We start from the raw sequence: 24427 nt of genomic DNA on the forward strand, positions 1-24427 counted from the left end.
ACACACCACCGTCACCATTATACACCACCGTCACCTTTATGCACCACCGTCCCCACCACACACCACCGTCACCACCACACACCACCGTCACCACAACACACTACCGTCACCACAACACACCACCGTCAGCATTATACACCACCATCACCACCTCACACCACCGTCACCACCACACACCACCGTCACCACCACACACCACCATCACCACTACACACTAACGTCACCACCACACACCACCGTCACCACCACACACCACCGTCATCACCAAAATCCACCATCACACAACATCGTCACCACCACACGCCACCGTCACCATCACACTCCACCGTCACCATCAAACTCCACCGTCACCATCACACACCACCATCACCAACACACACCACCGTCACCATCACGCAACGCAGCCACCACCACACACCACCGTCACCATCACACAACACCGTCACCATCACACAACACCGTCACCATCACACAACACCGTCACCATCAAACACCACTGTCTCCATCACTCACTATCGTCACCATCACACACTATCGTCACCATCACACACTATCGTCACCATCAAACACCACCGTCACCATCACACACCACTGTCACCACCACACACCACCGTCACCACCACTCACCACTGTCACCACCACACACCACCGTCAACATCACACACAACCGTCACCACCAAACACCACCGTCACCATCACACATCACCATCACACACTATCATCACCATCAAACGCCACCGTCTCCATCACACACTATCGTCACCAACACACACTATCGTCACCAACACACACTATCGTCACCATCACACACTATCGTCACCATCACACACCACCGTCACCATCACACACCACCGTCACCATCACACACCACCGTCACCACCACACACCACCGACACCACCACACACCACCGACACCACCACACATCACCGACACCACCACACACCCCCGTCACCACCGACCACCACCACAGACCACCGTCACCACCACACCCCACCGTCACCACAACACACCACCGTAACCACAACACACCACCGTCACCACAATACACCACCGTCACCACCACCACACAACAGCCACCACCACACACCACCGTCACCACCACACACCACCGTCACCACAACACACCACCGTCACCACCACACACCACCGTAACCATCACACACCACCGTCAGCATCACACACCACCGTCACCACCACACACCACCACACACCACCGACACAACCACACACCACCGACACCACCACACACCACTGTCACCATCAAACACCACCGTCACCATCAAACACCACCGTCACCATCACACACCAACGTCACCATCACCCACCACCGTTACCACCACACACCACCGTCACCATTATACACCACCGTCACCATTATCCACCACCGTCCCCACCACACACCACCGTCACCACCACACACCACCGTTACCACCACACACCACCGTCAGCATTATACACCACCATCACCACCTCACACCACCGTCACCACCACACACCACCGTCACCACCACACACCACCGTCATCACCAAAATCCACCATCACACAACATCGTCACCACCACACGCCACCGTCACCATCACACTCCACCGTCACCATCAAACTCCACCGTCACCATCACACACCACCATCACCAACCCACACCACCGTCACCATCACACAACACCGTCACCATCACACAACACCGTCACCATCAAACACCACTGTCTCCATCACTCACTATCGTCACCATCACACACTATCGTCACCATCACACACTATCGTCACCATCACACACTATCGTCACCATCACACACTATCGTCACCATCACACACTATCGTCACCATCACACACCACCGTCACCATCACACACCACCGTCACCATCACACAGCCGAGTCGAGGTCGAGGGAGGGGGTAGACGTACCGTGCGCGCTCCGTTAAAATCGTGACATTAACAGGGATTCGTAGGACTACTGCTGTGGATTACTGATTACAGACATAACAAAGTGCATAGTGACCGCTGGTAAATTGAAAATAGTCATTAACAATAGAACTTTGTGTTAAATAGAGAATAAACGGGAGACCGCGTGTGAACCAGTGAACGAGGCTTTGTGTACATGCGTGTATTAGGATAAAAAAAAACGTAAAAAAAAAAAAAAAAAAAAAAATAGTGAACGGTGATTCGTGGAACAGTGATGTGGAACGGGTATCACAACAACATATAAGTTGGAAGTGAATATTATAAATATAGAACACTAGAAATATAAAATAGTGGCAAGAGGCGGCATCAGTGGTTATAAATCGGGTAACTGGAAACTGGTGACATCAACCTGGGCCACAAGAGGTCACCTGTACCGACCGGGGACCAGCCTCGCTACCTACGCTAAGTACCTGCCATACAGTTTGCACAAAATAACACATAATATTACAAATATACGATATACATATAATATTATAATATTAAACATATAAATATATATACATATATATTGTTACAAATATACAATATACATATAATATTATAAATATATAGATATATACAACAAAACAAGGCAATATGGGAGTAAATAAACAAATTTGTGGCCACTGTAACAACTCCTTAAAGACGAAGGTAACGGGAATTGAATGTTATATCTGTAAGACTAGATTCCATTCGGCTTGTACAGGAGTAACACTACGGCACTGAGAGATGGCCACTTGCTCTGGGTGTGTAAAAATGACCTGCCAGCTTGGAATATCCTAAAAAACCTTCTAGATAACATGACGCATGATCGGAAAACATCATTCATTGGAAGCCTACCAGCCATCCAGAAGGAGTGGGAAAGGAACAACAATTCTAATATACAAGGGGCGGAGGCTATAGTCAGGGATGAAACTGAGGCTGAAACTCAGGAAGTTGCAAACTCTGACTCAGTAGGCCAGGATGTAGATGACAGTAAACTAGAAAGTGTACCAGACAGCACTGACAGCTCGATAGGTACAGACACCACGACGGTTCTCGATAGAGCAATTCAGAACAGAAGGACAGACTTATGCAAATTTTATGCAAAGGGCATATGCAGACAGAGATATGCTGGTAATAAGAAAGGATTAGAATGCAGTTACCAACATCCCAAAAAATGTTTATATATGCTTAGGAAAGGTGAGTGTCGATTTGGATCAATATGTAGGTTTTTCCATCCTGACATGTGCCAAACCTCACTGGAGGACAGAAAATGCTATGACCTTAGCTGCCCACACTTTCACGTGAAAGGCACGGAACGCTACATAAAGAGTGGCAAGCAGGATAATGAATTTGGAGGAAACTCTATAAATTTTTTATACCAGACCGGCAGAGAATTCAAAAGGAGCAGCAGGGGGAGTGTATGGAACTGGATGCCAGATCCACTGGCATTCCAAAATTACAGATACAATTACCCACCGAAAGGGAACTACAACTACGACAGAAAACTGCCCTACAACAATCAGTACTGGTCAGAACAAACTCATTATGTCCACGATTAATGGACGTGCCGAAAAAGTCTCCCATTCAAACTATCACTAATAGAGTAACCTCATTTATCTTTGCCAACATACAAGGACTGAAAACAAGAACAAACAACAAAGTACAGTTCATAAATGGCCTCATCACGGAGTCAAATGCAGTAATTGGAGCTTTCACAGAAACCCATGCAGGGGAATTGTTGGACAGTGAGATCTGGATTCCAGGATATAACCTATACAGGTGTGATAGGAAAATTAGGTCACATGGAGGAGTGGGTCTGTATATTAGGGAAGACCTTGTATGCTCGGAGCTCCTAAACGTTACAAATGAGGTGGTAGAGGTACTGGGATTAAAAATTGAGAAAATAAATTTAGTGATTATACTAATATACAAACCGCCAGATGCAACGGCTGAGGAATTCACAGAACAGATAAGCAAAATAGAGAATAGCCTTGATAATTTGGAGAACCCGATACCTGATATTATTTTCCTAGGTGACTTCAACTTGCCTAGTCTCAGGTGGAAAATAGCAAACAATAATATTATACCAGGAAATCTATCAGGACCTAACCAACCACAGATTAGAGAACTACTTAGATTCTGTGACAAATTTTCACTCAATCAGCAGATATCGGAGCCAACGAGAAATGAAAATATTCTAGATCTGGTCTTTACGAACAATGAAGACATTATCAGAGACATTACGATATCAGATACCACATACTCAGATCACAAACTCATTGAAGTGCAAACGACCATCAATACTCAGAATAGACCTAAAACGTTGATAAAGCGAGAGGGGCTATTCAGTAAATTCAATTTTAATAATAAAAGGATAGACTGGGAGATAATAAACAGGGAACTTACAAACATTCCATGGGGAACTGTTCTAAATAATACAAGTCCTACAGAAGGAATAGAAAAACTTACTTCAGAAGCGTATCAAGTCTGTCTGAAACATTTTCCTTTGAGGAAAGCCAGAAAGAGATCTAACGTAGAAAGAGAACGCAGACGACACTATAAACGCAGGAAAAAAAATAACGGAACTGCTTATGCAGACACGAATTTCCCGTCAAAGAAGGAATAATTTAAATAGGGAGATTGAAGAAATCGAGCGGAAATTGAAACACTCATATGAAACTGAAGAAAGGCAGTTAGAACAGAAAGCAATTCAGGAAATAAAGAAAAATCCAAAATATTTCTTCTCATATGCGAAATCAAAAGCAAAAACCACTGCCAGTATTGGACCTATTCGTACAAGTGAAGGTTCATAAACGGAGGATGACAAAGAAATTAGTGAAATCCTAAAAAAGCAGTATGAGGACATGTTTAGCACTCCAATAAACAACATGAAGGTGGAAGATCCAGACAATTTCTTTATGCGGGATATTCAAACCCCGGTAAATATAACTGATATAAACACGAGCGCACTAAATTTTGAAAAAGAAATTGAAAACATGCCCATGCACTCGGCCCCAGGTCCAGACTCATGGAATTCAATATTTATAAAGAAATGCAAAGTGCCGGTAGCACAGGCACTCAGTATAGTGTGGAGGAAGAGCTTGGACACGGGGGAGATACCAGATGCACTTAAAGTAGCAGACATAGCCCCTCTACACAAGGGAGGGAGCAAAGCATTGGCAAAAAATTATAGACCAGTTGCACTAACATCGCACATCATAAAAGTATTTGAGAGAGTGATTAGGAGTCAGGTCACCAATTTCATGGAGACCAATGACCTTCATAACCCAGGCCAACATGGATTTCGAGCGGGAAGATCGTGCCTCTCACAGCTACTTGAGCACTACGACAAAGTCACTGAGGCATTAGAAGAGAAACAGAATGCTGATGTGATATACACGGACTTCGCAAAGGCCTTCGATAAATGTGACCATAGCGTGATAGCACACAAAATGAAGTCAATGGGAATAACCGGTAAAGTAGGACGCTGGATACTCAGTTTTCTGTCAAACAGGACTCAGCGAGTAACTGTCAACCATATAAAATCTAGTCCAAGTGCAGTGAAAAGCTCTGTACCTCAGGGTACAGTCCTTGCCCACTGCTTTTTCCTTATTCTCATATCAGATATAGACAAAAATACAAGTCACAGCTTCGTATCATCCTTTGCAGATGACACAAAAATCAGTATGAAAATTACCTCGGCTGAGGACATTGAAAAACTTCAAGCTGATATTAATAAAGTTTTCGACTGGGCATCAGAAAATAACATGATGTTTAACAGTGATAAATTCCAGGTACTCAGGTACGGTAAAAATGAGGACCTTAAACATAATACAGAGTACAAAACACAATCAAATGTACCCATAGTAGGAAAACAGCATGTAAAGGATTTGGGAATAATAATGTCTGACGACCTAACGTTTAAGGAGCATAACCAAGCAAATATTGTGACAGCCAGAAAAATGATAGGATGGATTACGAGAACTTTCAAATCCAGGGATCCCATCACAATGGTTGTACTCTTCAAGGCACTTGTGTTGTCCCGTCTTGAGTACTGCTCAGTACTCACTTCCCCCTTCAAAGCAGGAGAGATTGCTGAAATAGAGGGAATACAGAGAACATATACGGCACGCATAGACGCAATAAAGCACCTAAATTATTGGGATCGTCTCAAAGCCCTCCAAATGTACTCACTAGAAAGAAGACGAGAGAGATATCAAATAATATACACCTGGAAGATACTGGAGGGCCAAGTACCAAATCTTCACAGTAAAATAACAACGTACTGGAGTGAACGACATGGAAGAAAATGTAGAATAGAACCAATGAAGAGCAGAGGTGCCATAGGCACAATCAGAGAACACTGTATAAACATCAGAGGTCCGCGGTTGTTCAACGTCCTCCCAGCAAGCATAAGAAATATTGCCGGAACAACCGTGGACATTTTCAAGAGGAAACTAGATTTATTCCTCCAAGGAGTGCCGGACCAACCGGGCTGTGGTGGGTATGTGGGCCTGCGGGCCGCTCCAAGCAACAGCCTGGTGGACCAAACTCTCACAAGTCGAGCCTGGCCTCGGGCCGGGCTTGGGGAGTAGAAGAACTCCCAGAACCCCATCAACCAGGTATCAACCAACCAGGTATCAACCAGGTAACCACACCACCGTCACCATCAAACACCACCGTCACCATCAAACACCACCGTCACCATCACACACCACCGTCACCATCACACACCACCGTCACCACCACACACCACCGTCACCACCACACACCACCGACACCACCACACATCACCGACACCACCACACACCCCCGTCACCACCGACCACCACCACAGACCACCGTCACCACCACACCCCACCGTCACCACCACCACACAACAGCCACCAACACACACCACCGTCACCACCACACACCATCGTCACCACAACACACCACCGTCACCACCACACACCACCGTCACCACCACACACCACCGTCACCACCACACATCACCGATACCACCACACACCACCGTCACCATCACACACCACCGACACAACCACACACCACCGACACCACCACACACCACCGTCACCACCACACATCACAGTCACAACCACCACACTACCGTCACCATCACACACCACCGTCATCATCACACACCACCGTCACCATCACCACACCACTGTCACCATCACACACCACCGTCACCACACCACCGTCACTCTCACACATCACCGTCACCACCACACACCGCCTTTACCACCGTCACCACCACACACCGCCTTTACCACCGTCACCATCACACTCCACCGTCACCACCACAGTCACCACCACACACCATCGTCACTATCACACTCCACCGTCACCACCACCACACCACCGTCACTATCGCACTTCAACGTCACCACCACACACCACCTTCACCATCGTCATCACCACACCCCACCTTCACCATCACACACCACCGTCACCCTCACACACATCACCGTCACCAACACACACCATCGTCACCACCACACATCACCGTCACCACCAACGTCACCACCACCGTCACCACCACACACCATCGTCCATCACCACACACCACCGTCACCACCACAAACCACCGACACCACCACACACCACTGTCACCACCACACACCACCGTCACCACCACACACCACCACCACAGACCACCATCACCACCACACACCACCGTCACCACCACACATCACCGACACCATAACTAGCTTCCGTCACCACCACACACTACCTACACCACCACACACCACCGTCACCACCACACACCACCGTCACCACAACCACAGACCACCGTCACCACCACCACAGACCACCGTCACCACCACCACCACAGACCACCGTCACCACCACCACCACAGACCACCGTCACCACCACACACCACCGTCACCACCACACCCCACTGTCACCACGACCAAACAACAGCCACCACTACACAACGGCCACCACCACACACCACCCTCACCACCACACACCACCGTCACCACCACACACCACCGAAACCACCACACACCACCGACAGCACCACACACCACCAACACCACCACACACCACCGATACCACAACACACCACCTTCACCACCACACACCACCGACACCATCACACACCACCGTCACCACCACCACACCACCGTCACTATCACACATCACCGTCACCACCACACACCACCGTCACCACCGTCACCATCACACACCACCGTCACCACCGTCACCATCACACACCATCACACTGTTAGCAAGGAAGTGTTGTCTAAAAGGTGTAGAGAAGTTCAAGAAAATATTCCTGCAGAGGGATATGACAAGGGAAGAGAGAATACGGACAGCAGACGCGAGGAAGGAGCGCAGGGAGAGAGAAGGAAATCAGAGTACCACAACCCAGACCCCTGCAATCCCAGAGGGAAGTGGAGAACCCTCCTCAAACAGAGCAACAGCCACAGGGAGTGGGGCACCACCCCCACATTCTACCCAACAGACACCCAACCTGCCCCATCCCCTGTCAGCCCCCCACTAAGTATCCACCTAGGGCACCCTCCCCCCACCCACCCCCCTCCCCCCACTCACCCCCCTTTTTCCCCTCACCCCTCTCCCCAGGACCTCCCTTCTCCCCCATCCCCCAAGCCCTCCCTTCTCCCACAGGCCTTCCCGTCTCTCCCACCCCCATGCCCTCCCTTCCCCCCCTCCCCCCTAAGCCCCCCACTCTCCCCCACCCCACCTAAGTCTTCCCCTCTCCCCCCACTCCCCTAAACCCTCCCCTCTTCCTCACCCACCTCAGCCCTCCCTTTTCCCCCACTCCCCCCAAGCCCTCCACCCTTTTCTCTCCCCCCAAGCCCCCCCCATCTCCCCTATCCCCCACATCCTCTCCTCCCCCCATGCTTCCCTAACCCTCCCTCTCTTACCCACCCCCTGTACCCTCCCCCTCTTATCCACCCCCTGTACCCTCCCCCTCTTATCCACCCCCTGTACCCTCCCCCCTCTTATCGACCCCCCTGTTCCCTCCCCCACCACCCCAAGCCCTCCCTCCTCCACCAATCCCCCCCGTGCCAGGTCCCCCCAGCTCCCACTCACCCCAGATCCCAAAGGTCCCCCCCAGAAAGAAGCAGAAGAGAGTCAGTTTCAGGGTGATGTACACGAACATAGATGGGATCACAAGCAAGACAAGTGAACTAAGGGAAAGAGCACAAGAAGTTAACCCAGATGTAATCGGACTCACTGAAACAAAACTCTCTGGAATCATAACGAATGCCGTGTTTCCCCAGGAGTACACAGTAATAAGGAAAGAGAGGGTAGGTAGGGGAGGAGGCGGAGTGGCCCTACTCATGAGAAGGGAATGGAGTTTTAAGGAGATGGCCATCCCGGGCTGTGAGGAGTTCAGAGACTACATAGCAGGCACCATAACAGTGGGAGGACCAAGAATAGTAGTAGCAGTAATATACAACCCTCCTCCAAATGACAGGAGACCCAGTCAAGAGTATGAAAACAACAAGGCAGTTAACACTATAATTGAGAGGGCAGCCTCTGCTGCCTGTAGAAATAGATCCCACCTGCTCATCATGGGCGACTTCAATCACGGAAAGATTGACTGGGAGAACAAGGAACCGCATGGAGGCGAGGATACGTGGAGAGCCAAACTATTGGAGGTGGTGACAAGCAACTTTTTAACCCAGCATGTCGGAGAACCCACAAGGATGAGAGGCAATGACGAACCAGCGAGACTCTACCTAGTCTTCACTCTGAACGACTCCGACATAAGAGAAATCGGTTTTGAGGTCCCAGTAGGAATGAGCGACCACAGTGTACTGTTGTTTGAGTACTTGATTGAAGAAGGGTTATTGAACTCGAGGAGGGATACCGAAACCAAAAGGTTATCATACCGAAAGGGAAACTATGAGGGGATAAGAAAATTCCTAACAGATATAGCATGGGAAACAGAGCTCAGGGGAAAGACGGCCCAAGATATGATGGATTACATCACGCAGAAGTGCAAGGACGCAGCAAACAAGTTTGTCCCAGTCCAAAAGGAAAACAGAGAAATGAAGATGAGAAACCCATGGTTTAATCAGAGATGTAGGCTTGCTAAGCAGCAAAGTAAAAGGGCATGGAGAAACTATTGGAGAAACTAACAGGACACTGGAGAGCAGAGAAAGATACCAGAATGCCAGGAATGAATATGTCAGGATGAGAAGAGAGGCAGAAAGACAATACAAAAATGACATCGCAAGCAAGGCGAAGACTCAGCCTAAATTGTTGCATAGCCACATTAGGAGAAAAACAACAGTAAAGGAACAGGTTATGAGATTAAGGATAGGGGCGGAAGGATTCACTACAAATGACAAGGAAGTGTGTGAGGAATTGAATAAGAAATTCCAGGAGGTCTTCACCTTAGAGCAAGGAGAAATTCCAGAGGTAAGTGAGGGAATAGCTAACCAGGAACCACTGGAAGAGTTTGAGATTACCAGTGGGGAAGTAAGGTAGTATTTACTAGAGTTGGACGTGACGAAGGCTATAGGCCCAGATGGAATCTCCCCTTGGGTTCTAAAGGAAGGAGCAAGAGAACTGTGCCTACCACTCTCCATAGTGTATAACAAATCACTGGCAACTAGGGAACTGCCAGATATTTGGAAAGCAGCTAACGTAGTCCCGATATACAAGAAAGGGGATAGACAGGAGGCACTGAACTACAGGCCAGTGTCCCTAACCTGCATAACCTGCAAGCTGATGGAGAAGATTGTGCGAAAAAAACTAGTGGAGCATCTGGAGCGAAGGAACTTTGTAACACAGCATCAACATGGGTTCAGGGATGGCAGGTCCTGCCTCACAGGGTTACTTGAATTCTACGACCAGGCAACAAAAATAAGGCAAGAAAGAGAAGGGTGGACAGACTGCATATTTTTGGATTGTCAGAAAGCCTTTGATACAGTGCCACACAAGAGGCTAGTGCGAAAGTTGGAGATGCAGGCTGGAGTGAGAGGGAAGGTACTTCGGTGGATAGAGGAGTACCTAAGCAACAGGAGACAACGAGTCTGTGTGAGGGGTGAGGTCTCAGATTGGCGAGACGTCACAAGTGGAGTCCCGCAGGGGTCAGTCCTTGGACCTATACTGTTTCTGGTATATGTAAATGATCTCCCAGAGGGTATAGATTCGTTCCTCTCAATGTTTGCCGACGATGCAAAAATTATGAGGAGGATTGAAACAGAGGATGATAGTAGAAGGCTACAAGATGACCTGGATAGACTGAGTGAATGGTCAAACAAATGGCTGTTGAAGTTCAACCCGAGTAAATGCAAAGTAATGAAACTAGGCAGTGGAAACAGGAGGCCAGGCACAGGATACAGAATAGGAGATGAAGTACTTAATGAAACAGACAGAGAGAAAGATCTAGGAGTTGATATCACACCAAACCTGTCTCCTGAAGCCCACATAAAGAGAATAACGTCTGCGGCATATGCGAGGCTGGCTAACATCAGAACGGCGTTCAGGAACCTGTGTAAGGAATCATTCAGAATCTTGTACACCACATATGTAAGACCAATCTTGGAGTATGCGGCCCCAGCATGGAGCCCGTACCTTGTCAAGCACAAGACGAAGCTGGAAAAAATCCAAAGGTATGCTACTAGACTAGTCCCAGAACTAAGAGGCATGAGTTATGAGGAAAGGCTGCGGGAAATGCACCTTACGACACTGGAAGACAGAAGAGTAAGGGGGACATGATCACAACCTACAAAATCCTCATGGGAATCGACCGGGTAAACAAGGATGATTGCTGGTGGGACGCGAACAAGGGGACACAGGTGGAAGCCAATTGTACCCAAATGAGCCACAGAGACGTTAGAAAGAACTTTTTCAGTGTCAGAGTAGTTAGTAAATGGAATGCATTAGGAAGTGATGTGGTGGAGGCTGACTCCATACACTGTTTCAAATGTAGATATGATAGAGCCCAATAGGCTCAGGAATCTGTACACCAGTTGATTGACGGTTGCGAGGCGGGACCAAAGAGCCAGAGCTCAACCCCCGCAAGCACTATTAGGTGAGTACACCACCGTCACCACCACCACACCACCGACACCATCATACACCACCGTCACCACCACCACACCACCGTCACTATCACACATCACCGTCACCACCACACACCACCTTCACCACCCGTCACCATCACACTCCACCGTCACCACCACGACACCACTGTCATTATCAAACATCAACGTCACCATCACACACCACCTTCACCACCGTCACCATCACACTCCACCGTCACCATCACACTCCACTGTCACCACCACACACCACCGTCACCACCACACACCACCGTCACCACCTCACACCACCGTCACGGTAACACATCATCGTCACCATCAAACACCACAGTCACCATCACACACTGTCGTCACCATCAAACACTATCGTCACCGTCACACACCACCGTCACCATCACACATCACCGTCACCATCACACACCACCGTCACCATCACACACCACCGTCACCATCACACACCACCGTCACCACCACACATCACCGTCACCACTAACGTCACCACCACTGTCACCAACACACCAACGTCATCACCACACACCACCGTAACCACCACACACCACCGACACCACCACCCACCATTGTCACCACCACACACCACAGTCACCACCACACACCGCCGTCACCACCACACACCACCGTTACCACCACCACAGACCACCGTCACCACCACCACAGACCACCGTCACCACCACACACCACCTTCACTACCACGCACCACCGTCACCACCACACACTACCTTCACTATCACACACCACCACACACCACCGTCACCATCATACACCACCGTCACCATCACACTCCACCGTCACGATCACACACTACCGTCACTATCACACATCACCGTCACCACCACACACCACCTTCACCACCACACACCACCTTCACCACCGTCACCGTCACACACCACCGTCACCATCACACACCACCACACACCACCATCACCACCACACACCACCGTCACCACTACACACCACCGTCACCACCACACACCACCGTCACCACCACACACCATCGTCACTACCACACACCATCGTCACTATCACACTCCACCGTCACCACCACCACACCACCGTCACTATCGCACTTCAACGTCACCACCACACACCACCTTCACTATCGTCATCACCACACCCCACCTTCACCATCACACACCACCGTCACCATCACACACATCACCGTCACCATCACATACCATCGTCACCACCACACATCACCGTCACCACCACCGTCACCACAACACACCATCGTCATCACCACACACCACCGTCACCACCACACACATCACCACACACCACCGACACCACCACACACCACTGTCACCACCACACACTACCTACACCACCACACACCACCGTCACCACCACAGACCACCGTCACCACCACCACAGACCACCGTCACCACCACCACAGACCACCGTCACCACCACCACAGACCACCGTCACCACCACCACAGACCACCGTCACCACCACCACCACAGACCACCGTCACCACCACACCCCACCGTCACCATCACACACCAACGTCACCACCACACATCACCGTCACCACTAACGTCACCACCACTGTCACCACCACACACCATCGTCATCACCACACACCACCGTAACCACCACACACCACCGACACCACCACCCACCATTGTCACCAACACACACCACTGTCACCACCACACAACGCCGTCACCACCACACACTGCCGTCACCACCACACACCGCCGTCACCACCACACACCACCCACACCACCACCACAGACCACCGTCACCAACACCACAGACCACCGTCAACACCAAACACCACCGTCACCACCAAACACCATCGTCACCACCACACACCACCGTCAGCACCACCACAGGCCACCGTCACCACAACCACACAACAGCAAACCACTACACAACGGCCACTACCACACACCACCGTCACCACCACACACCACCGTCACCATTATACACCACCGTCAACCACCACACACCTCCGTCAGCACCACACACCACCGTCAACACCACACACTACCGTCACCACCACACACCACCGTCACCACCACCACACACCAAAGTCACCACCACACACCATCGTCACCACCACCGTCATCACCATCAAACACCACCGTCACAATCACACACTATCGTCACCATCACACACTATCGTCACCATCACACACTATCGTCACCATCACACACCACCGACACCACTACACACCACCACCAAACTACCGTCACCATCACACACCACCGTCACCACCACCACACCGTCATCATCACACACCACCGTCACCACACCATTGTCACTATCACACATCACCTTCACCACTGTCACAATTACACTCCACCGTCACCACCACACACCACTGTCACCATTCTACACCACCGTCACCACCACACACCCCGTCAGCACCACACCCCACCGTCACCACCACACACCACCGTCACTACCACACACCACCGTCACCATTATACACCACCGTCACCATTATACAACACCGTCACCACCACACACCACCGTCATCACCACACACCCCCTTCACAATCACACACCACCGTCACCCCAACACATCACCGTCATTACCACACACCACCGTCACCACCACACACCACCATTATACACCCCCGTCACCACCAAACACCACAGTCACCACCATCGTCATAACCACACCCCATTCTCAATTACACACCACCGTCACCCCAACACATCACCGTCACCACCACACACCACCGTCACCACTACCGTCATCATCATCATACACCAACGTCACAATCACACACTATCGTCACCATCACACACTATCGTCACCATCACACACTATCGTCACCATCACACACTATCGTCACCATCACACACTATCGTCACCATCACACACCACCGACACCACTACTCACCACCGTCACCACACTACCGTCACCATCACGCACCACCGTCACCACCACCACACCACCGTCACCACCACCACACCACCGTCACCATCACCACACCACCACCACACCACCGTCACTATCACACATCACCGTCACCACACCACCTTCACCACCGTCACCATCACACTCCACCGTCACCACCACACACCACCACCACACACCACTCACCATTCTACACCACCGTCACCACCACCACACCACCGTCACCATCACACACCACCGTCACCACCACCACCACACCACCGTCAGCACCACACCCCACCGTCACCACCACACACCACTGTCACCATTCTACACCACCGTCACCACCACCACACCACCGTCACCATCACACACCACCGTCACCACCACCACCACACCACCGTCACCACCACACACCACCGTCAGCACCACACACCACTGTCACCATCACACACCACCATCACCACCAAACACCACAGTCACCACCATCGTCATCACCACACCCCCCTTCACAATTACACACCACCGTCACCCCAACACATCACTGTCACCACCACACACCACCGTCACCACCCACACACCACCGTCACCACTAAACACCACAGTCACCACCATCGTCATCACCACACCCCCCTTCACAATTACACACCACCGTCACCACAACACACACCTCCGTCACCACCATACACCACCGTCACCACCACACACCACCGTCACCACCACACACCACCATCACTACCACACACCACCGTCACCAGCACACACCACCGTCACCATTATACACCACCGTCACCACCACACACCACCGTCACTACCACACACCACCGTCACCATCAAACTCCACCGTCACCATCACACACCACCATCACCAACCCGTCACCATTATACACCACCGTCACCACCACACAGCACCGTCACCATTATACACCACCGTCACCAACACACACCAAAGTCACCACCACACACCATTGTCACCACCAAACACCACATTCACCACCACCGTCATCACCACACCCAAGCTTCACCATCAAACCCCACCGTCACCATCACACTATCGTCACCACCACAGTCACCACCACACACCACAGTCACCACCACACACCACAGTCACCACCACACACCACAGTCACCACCACACACCACCGACATCACCACAGTCACCACCACACACCACCTTCACCATCACAACCACACACCAACATCACCACCACACACCACCTTCATCACAACACACCACCGTCACAATTATACACCACAACACACCACGGCCACCACCACACACCAAAATCACCACCAAACACCACAGTCACCATAACACACCACAATCACCACCACCGTCATCACCACACCCCACCTTCACCATCAAAACCACCATCACCATCACACACCAACAAACTCCACCGTCACCATAATACACCACAGTCACCACCACACACCACTGTCACCACCAAACACCACACCCCACTTTCACCATCAAAAACCACCATCACCATCACACACCAACAAACTCCACCGTCACCATAATACACCACAGTCACCACCACACACCACTGTCACCACCAAACACCACAGTCACCACCATCGTCATCACTACACCTCCCCTTCACAATCACACACCATCGTCACCACAACACACACCACCGTCACCACCACACACCACCGTGTTATGGCCCTACTGGGACACAACCGGGTTCTTCTCTGATGGTAGTAGAGTTTGGGAATCTGGCCCCAAGTTAGTAGAGGCTTCAAGGGGTGTGTTACGTAATGCAAGTCAAAGCTATCAAGGAAGGTACATTGAAGACAAGTATTCTAATTTATATATATATATTTCCACCACCGTAATTTAAAGTCATACAAGGGAATTATTACTACACAATGTACAATGAGGTCTCCCTCTCTGAAGACGCTCAACACTCGGCGATGCTTCTTCTGGGTACCCCTGGTCTCTGCTCCCGTGGCTCACGATGAATTCACGATAACTCTACGATAAATCTACCCTGGCCACAGGCCAGCCAAATCACAGTCCCACTGGGTGCCCCGTCGTGATGGCCTTCAACCACAATCCAGCCTGTAGCTGGCAGATACCGGTCAGCCTCGCTGTCAGGCCATTCAACAAGTAATACTAGGGTTGCGAGCCCTAGGCAGGAGCCTCGTGTGACCCGCTGTTCACTCTCCTCATTAAGCACCACAGTGGCTAGTCTCTTCCACCAGCCAGCCCCGGATAAGGCGATTCCCGATACTGCCACAGCTCAGGCAGGCTATTACACTCTCAACAGAGTTTGTCCGGGGGTGGCTCACAGCTTCTTCAAAGCAGACTCGTGAACAGACCTTCGCTGCCTTGAGTAGACTGGTCCATCGTCCAACACAGCAGTCCTAGGTCGACTCTGCAATCAGACACGTCATTAATACTGGGACGCTTCACTCACAAGCTTAGACAGAAACATCCACTTCTTCACTCCATAGATGGTGTTCACTGTCTAAGCATTACCTCACCAGAGGTCAGCAGCGGCTACGTAGCTAGTCCACTAGGACAGGAATCTAGCACCTGTTGCCGGCATATCCTGTCACCACTAGATGGCATTGTCCATGTTGTGAGGTTTTCGGGAGCGGACTCACAGATGGCGTCGTCGTCACAGCTCCGTGCTCCGACGCTGGACTCGGCTACGTAACACACTGTCACCACAACACATCACCACACACCACCGTCACCACCACACACCACCGTCACCACCAAACACCACCTACACCACCATCATCACCACACCCCACCTTCACCATCACACACCACCATCACTACCACCCTCCACCGTCACCACCACACACCACCGTCACCACCACACACCACCGTCACCATTATACACCACCATCACCACGACACACCACCGATACAACCAAACACTACTGTCACCATTATACACCACCGTCACCTCCACACACCACCGTCACCACCACACACATCACCACACACCACTTTCACCATCACATACCACCATCACTACCACACACCAACGTCACCACTACACACCACCTTTACCATCAAACACCACCGTCACCATTATACACCACCGTCACCACCACACACCACCGTCATCACCACACACCACTTTCACCATCACATACCACCATCACTACCACACACCAACGTCACCACTACACACCACCTTTACCATCACACACCACCGTCACCATTATACACCACCGTCACCACCACACACCACCCTCACCACCACACACCACCCTCACCATTATACACCATTGTCAACACCACACACCACCGTCATCACCACACACCACCGTCACCATTATACACCTCCGTCACCACCACACACCACCGTCACCACCACACACCACCGAACCCCACACACCACCACTGTCACCATCACACACCACAGTCACCACCATTACACTACCGTCACCATCACACACCACCACCACACCACTCTCACTATCACACACCACCGTCACCACCACCACACCACCGTCACTATCACACATCACCGTCACCACTACACACCACCTTCACCACCGTCACCATCACACTCCACCGTCACCACCACACACCACCGTCACCACCACACACCACCGTCACCACAACACACCACCGTCACCACAACACACCACCATCACACACCACAATCACCACCACCACACTACCATCACCATCACACACCACCGTCACCATCACACACCACCGTCACCACACCACCGTCACTATCACACATCACCGTCACTACCACACACCACCTTCACCACCACACTCCACCGTCACCATCACACTCCACCGTCACCACCACACACCATCACCACCACACACCGTCACCACCACACACCACCACCACACACCACTGACACCACCACACACCAACCAACACCACCGTCACCACCACACATCACCGACACCATAACTCATTTCCGTGACCACCACACACCACCTACACCACCACACACCACTGTCACCACCACCACACACCACCTACACCACCACACACCACTGTCACCACCACCACACTACCGTCACCATCACACACCACCGACACCGTCACACACCACCGTCACCACCACCACACTACCGTCACAATCACACATCACCGTCACCACCACACACCACCTTCACCACCGTCACCATCACACTCCACCGTCACCACCACGACACCACCGTCACTATCACACTTCAACGTCACCACCACACACCACCTTCACCACCGTCACCATCACACACCACCGTCACCATCACACATCATCGTCACAATCACACACCATTGCACCACCACACATCACCGTCACCACTAACGTCACCACAAACACACCATCGTCATCACCACACACCACCGTAACCACCACACACCACCGAAACCACCACTCACCATTGTCACCACCACACACCACCGTCACCACCACACACCGCCGTCACCACCAAACACCACCGTCACCACCACACACCACCGTCATCACCACCACAGACCACCGTCACCACCACCACAGACCACCGTCACCACCACCACACCCCACCGTCACCACCACCACACAACAGCAACCACTACACTACGGCCACCACCACACTACGGCCACCACCACACACCACCGTCACCACCACACACCACCGACACCACCACACACCACCGACACCACCACACATCACCGACACCACCACACACCATAGTCACCACCACACACCACAGTCACTACCACCAAACTACCGTCACCATCACACACTACCGTCACCACCACCAGACCACCGTCACCATCATACACCACCGTCACTACCACACATCACTGTCACCATCACACACCACCGTCACAACCACCACACCACCGTCACTACCACACATCGCTGTCACCATCACACACCACCTTCACCACCTTCACCATCACACTCCACTGTCACCATCACACACCACCGTCACCACCACACACCACCGTCACTAACAAACACCACCGTCAGCACCACCACACACCACCGTCACCACCACACACCACTGTCATCACCACACCCCACATTCACCATCACACACCACCATCACTACCACACACCAACGTCACCACCACACACCACCGTCACTATTATATACCACCGTCACCACCACACACCACCGTCACCACCACACACCAATGTCACCATCAAACTCCACCGTCACCACCACACACCACCGTCACCAATATAAACCACCGTCACCACCACACACAACCACACACCAAAGTCACCACCACACACCATCGTCACTACCACCATCATCACCATCAAACACCACCGTCACTATCACACACTATCGTCACCATCACACACTATCGTCAACATCACACACTATCGTCACCATCACACACCACCGACACCACCACACACCACCGTCACCATCCCACACCACCGTCACCACCACCACACCACCGTCATCATCATACATCACCGTCACCACCAGACACCACCATCACCACTGTCACCAACACACTCCACCGTCACCACCACACACCACCATCACCATTCAACACCACCGTCACCACCGTCACCATTATACACCACCGTCACCATTATACACCACCGTCACCACCACACATCACCGTCACCACCACACACCACAGTTACCACCATCGTCATCACCACACCCTCCCCCTTCACAATCACACACCACCGTCACCCAACACATCACCGTCACCACCACACACCACCACAACACACACCACCGTCACCACCACACACCACCACAACACACACCACTGTCACCATTCTACACCACCGTCAGCACCACACCCCACCGTCACCACCACACACAACCGACACCATTATACACCCCCGTCACCACCAAACACCACAGTCACCACCATCGTCATCACCACACCCCCCCTTCACAATCACACACCACCGTCACCCCAACACATCACCATCACCACCACACACCACCGTCACCACAACACACACCACCGTCACCACCACACACACCACCGTCACCACCACACACTACCGTCACCACCACCCACCACCGTCACCACCACACACCACCGTCACCACCACACACCACCGTCACCACCACACACACCACCGTCACCACCAAACACCACCGTCACCACCACCACACATCACCTACACTACCACACACCAACGTCACCACCACATACCACCGTCACCACCACACACCTCGTCACCACTACACACCACTGTCACCATTATACACCACCGTCACCACCACACACCACCGTCACCACCACGCACCACTGTCACCATTATACACCACCACACACCACCGTCACCATAAAACTCCATCGTCACCATCACACACCACCATCAGGAACGCACAAAACCGTCACCACCACATACCACCGTCACTACCACCCACCATTGTCACCAACACACACCACTGTCACCACCACACAACGCCGTCACCACCACACACTGCCGTCACCACCACACACCGCCGTCACCACCACACACCACCCACACCACCACCACAGACCACCGTCACCAACACCACAGACCACCGTCAACACCAAACACCACCGTCACCACCAAACACCATCGTCACCACCACACACCACCGTCAGCACCACCACAGGCCACCGTCACCACAACCACACAACAGCAACCACTACACTACGGCCACTACCACACACCACCGTCACCACCACACACCACCGTCACCATTATACACCACCGTCAACACCACACACCTCCGTCAGCACCACACACCACCGTCAACACCACACACTACCGTCACCACCACACACCACCGTCACCACCACCACACACCAAAGTCACCACCACACACCATCGTCACCACCACCGTCATCACCATCAAACACCACCGTCACAATCACACACTATCGTCACCATCACACACTATCGTCACCATCACACACTATCGTCACCATCACACACCACCGACACCACTACACACCACCACCAAACTACCGTCACCATCACACACCACCGTCACCACCACCATACCGTCATCATCACACACCACCGTCACCACACCATTGTCACTATCACACATCACCTTCACCACTGTCACAATTACACTCCACCGTCACCACCACACACCACTGTCACCATTCTACACCACCGTCACCACCACACCCCCCCGTCAGCACCACACCCCACCGTCACCACCACACACCACCGTCACTACCACACACCACCGTCACCATTATACACCACCGTCACCATTATACAACACCGTCACCACCACACACCACCGTCATCACCACACACCCCCTTCACAATCACACACCACCGTCACCCCAACACATCACCGTCATTACCACACACCACCGTCACCACCACACACCACCATTATACACCCCCGTCACCACCAAACACCACAGTCACCACCATCGTCATAACCACACCCCATTCTCAATTACACACCACCGTCACCCCAACACATCACCGTCACCACCACACACCACCGTCACCACTACCGTCATCATCATCATACACCAACGTCACAATCACACACTATCGTCACCATCACACACTATCGTCACCATCACACACTATCGTCACCATCACACACTATCGTCACCATCACACACCACCGACACCACTACTCACCACCGTCACCACACTACCGTCACCATCACGCACCACCGTCACCACCACCACACCACCGTCACCACCACCACACCACCGTCACCATCACCACACCACCACCACACCACCGTCACTATCACACATCACCGTCACCACACCACCTTCACCACCGTCACCATCACACTCCACCGTCACCACCACACACCACCACCACACACCACTCACCATTCTACACCACCGTCACCACCACCACACCACCGTCACCATCACACACCACCGTCACCACCACCACCACACCACCGTCAGCACCACACCCCACCGTCACCACCACACACCACTGTCACCATTCTACACCACCGTCACCACCACCACACCACCGTCACCATCACACACCACCGTCACCACCACCACCACACCACCGTCAGCACCACACACCACTGTCACCATCACACACCACCATCACCACCAAACACCACAGTCACCACCATCGTCATCACCACACCCCCCTTCACAATTACACACCACCGTCACCCCAACACATCACTGTCACCACCACACACCACCGTCACCACCACACACCACCGTCACCACTAAACACCACAGTCACCACCATCGTCATCACCACACCCCCCTTCACAATTACACACCACCGTCACCACAACACACACCTCCGTCACCACCATACACCACCGTCACCACCACACACCACCGTCACCACCACACACCACCATCACTACCACACACCACCGTCACCAGCACACACCACCGTCACCATTATACACCACCGTCACCACCACACACCACCGTCACTACCACACACCACCGTCACCATCAAACTCCACCGTCACCATCACACACCACCATCACCAACCCGTCACCATTATACACCACCGTCACCACCACACAGCACCGTCACCATTATACACCACCGTCACCAACACACACCAAAGTCACCACCACACACCATTGTCACCACCAAACACCACATTCACCACCACCGTCATCACCACACCCAAGCTTCACCATCAAACCCCACCGTCACCATCACACTATCGTCACCACCACAGTCACCACCACACACCACAGTCACCACCACACACCACAGTCACCACCACACACCAACGTCACCACCACACACCACCGACATCACCACAGTCACCACCACACACCACCTTCACCATCACAACCACACACCAACATCACCACCACACACCACCTTCATCACAACACACCACCGTCACAATTATACACCACAACACACCACGGCCACCACCACACACCAAAATCACCACCAAACACCACAGTCACCATAACACACCACAATCACCACCACCGTCATCACCACACCCCACCTTCACCATCAAAAACCACCATCACCATCACACACCAACAAACTCCACCGTCACCATAATACACCACAGTCACCACCACACACCACTGTCACCACCAAACACCACACCCCACTTTCACCATCAAAAACCACCATCACCATCACACACCAACAAACTCCACCGTCACCATAATACACCACAGTCACCACCACACACCACTGTCACCACCAAACACCACAGTCACCACCATCGTCATCACTACACCTCCCCTTCACAATCACACACCATCGTCACCACAACACACACCACCGTCACCACCACACACCACCGTGTTATGGCCCTACTGGGACACAACCGGGTTCTTCTCTGATGGTAGTAGAGTTTGGGAATCTGGCCCCAAGTTAGTAGAGGCTTCAAGGGGTGTGTTACGTAATGCAAGTCAAAGCTATCAAGGAAGGTACATTGAAGACAAGTATTCTAATTTATATATATATATTTCCACCACCGTAATTTAAAGTCATAAAAGGGAATTATTACTACACAATGTACAATGAGGTCTCCCTCTCTGAAGACGCTCAACACTCGGCGATGCTTCTTCTGGGTACCCCTGGTCTCTGCTCCCGTGGCTCACGATGAATTCACGATAACTCTACGATAAATCTACCCTGGCCACAGGCCAGCCAAATCACAGTCCCACTGGGTGCCCCGTCGTGATGGCCTTCAACCACAATCCAGCCT

Source organism: Procambarus clarkii, chromosome 50 (genome assembly GCF_040958095.1).
Source record: "Procambarus clarkii isolate CNS0578487 chromosome 50, FALCON_Pclarkii_2.0, whole genome shotgun sequence".
Lineage (NCBI taxonomy): Eukaryota > Metazoa > Arthropoda > Malacostraca > Decapoda > Cambaridae > Procambarus > Procambarus clarkii.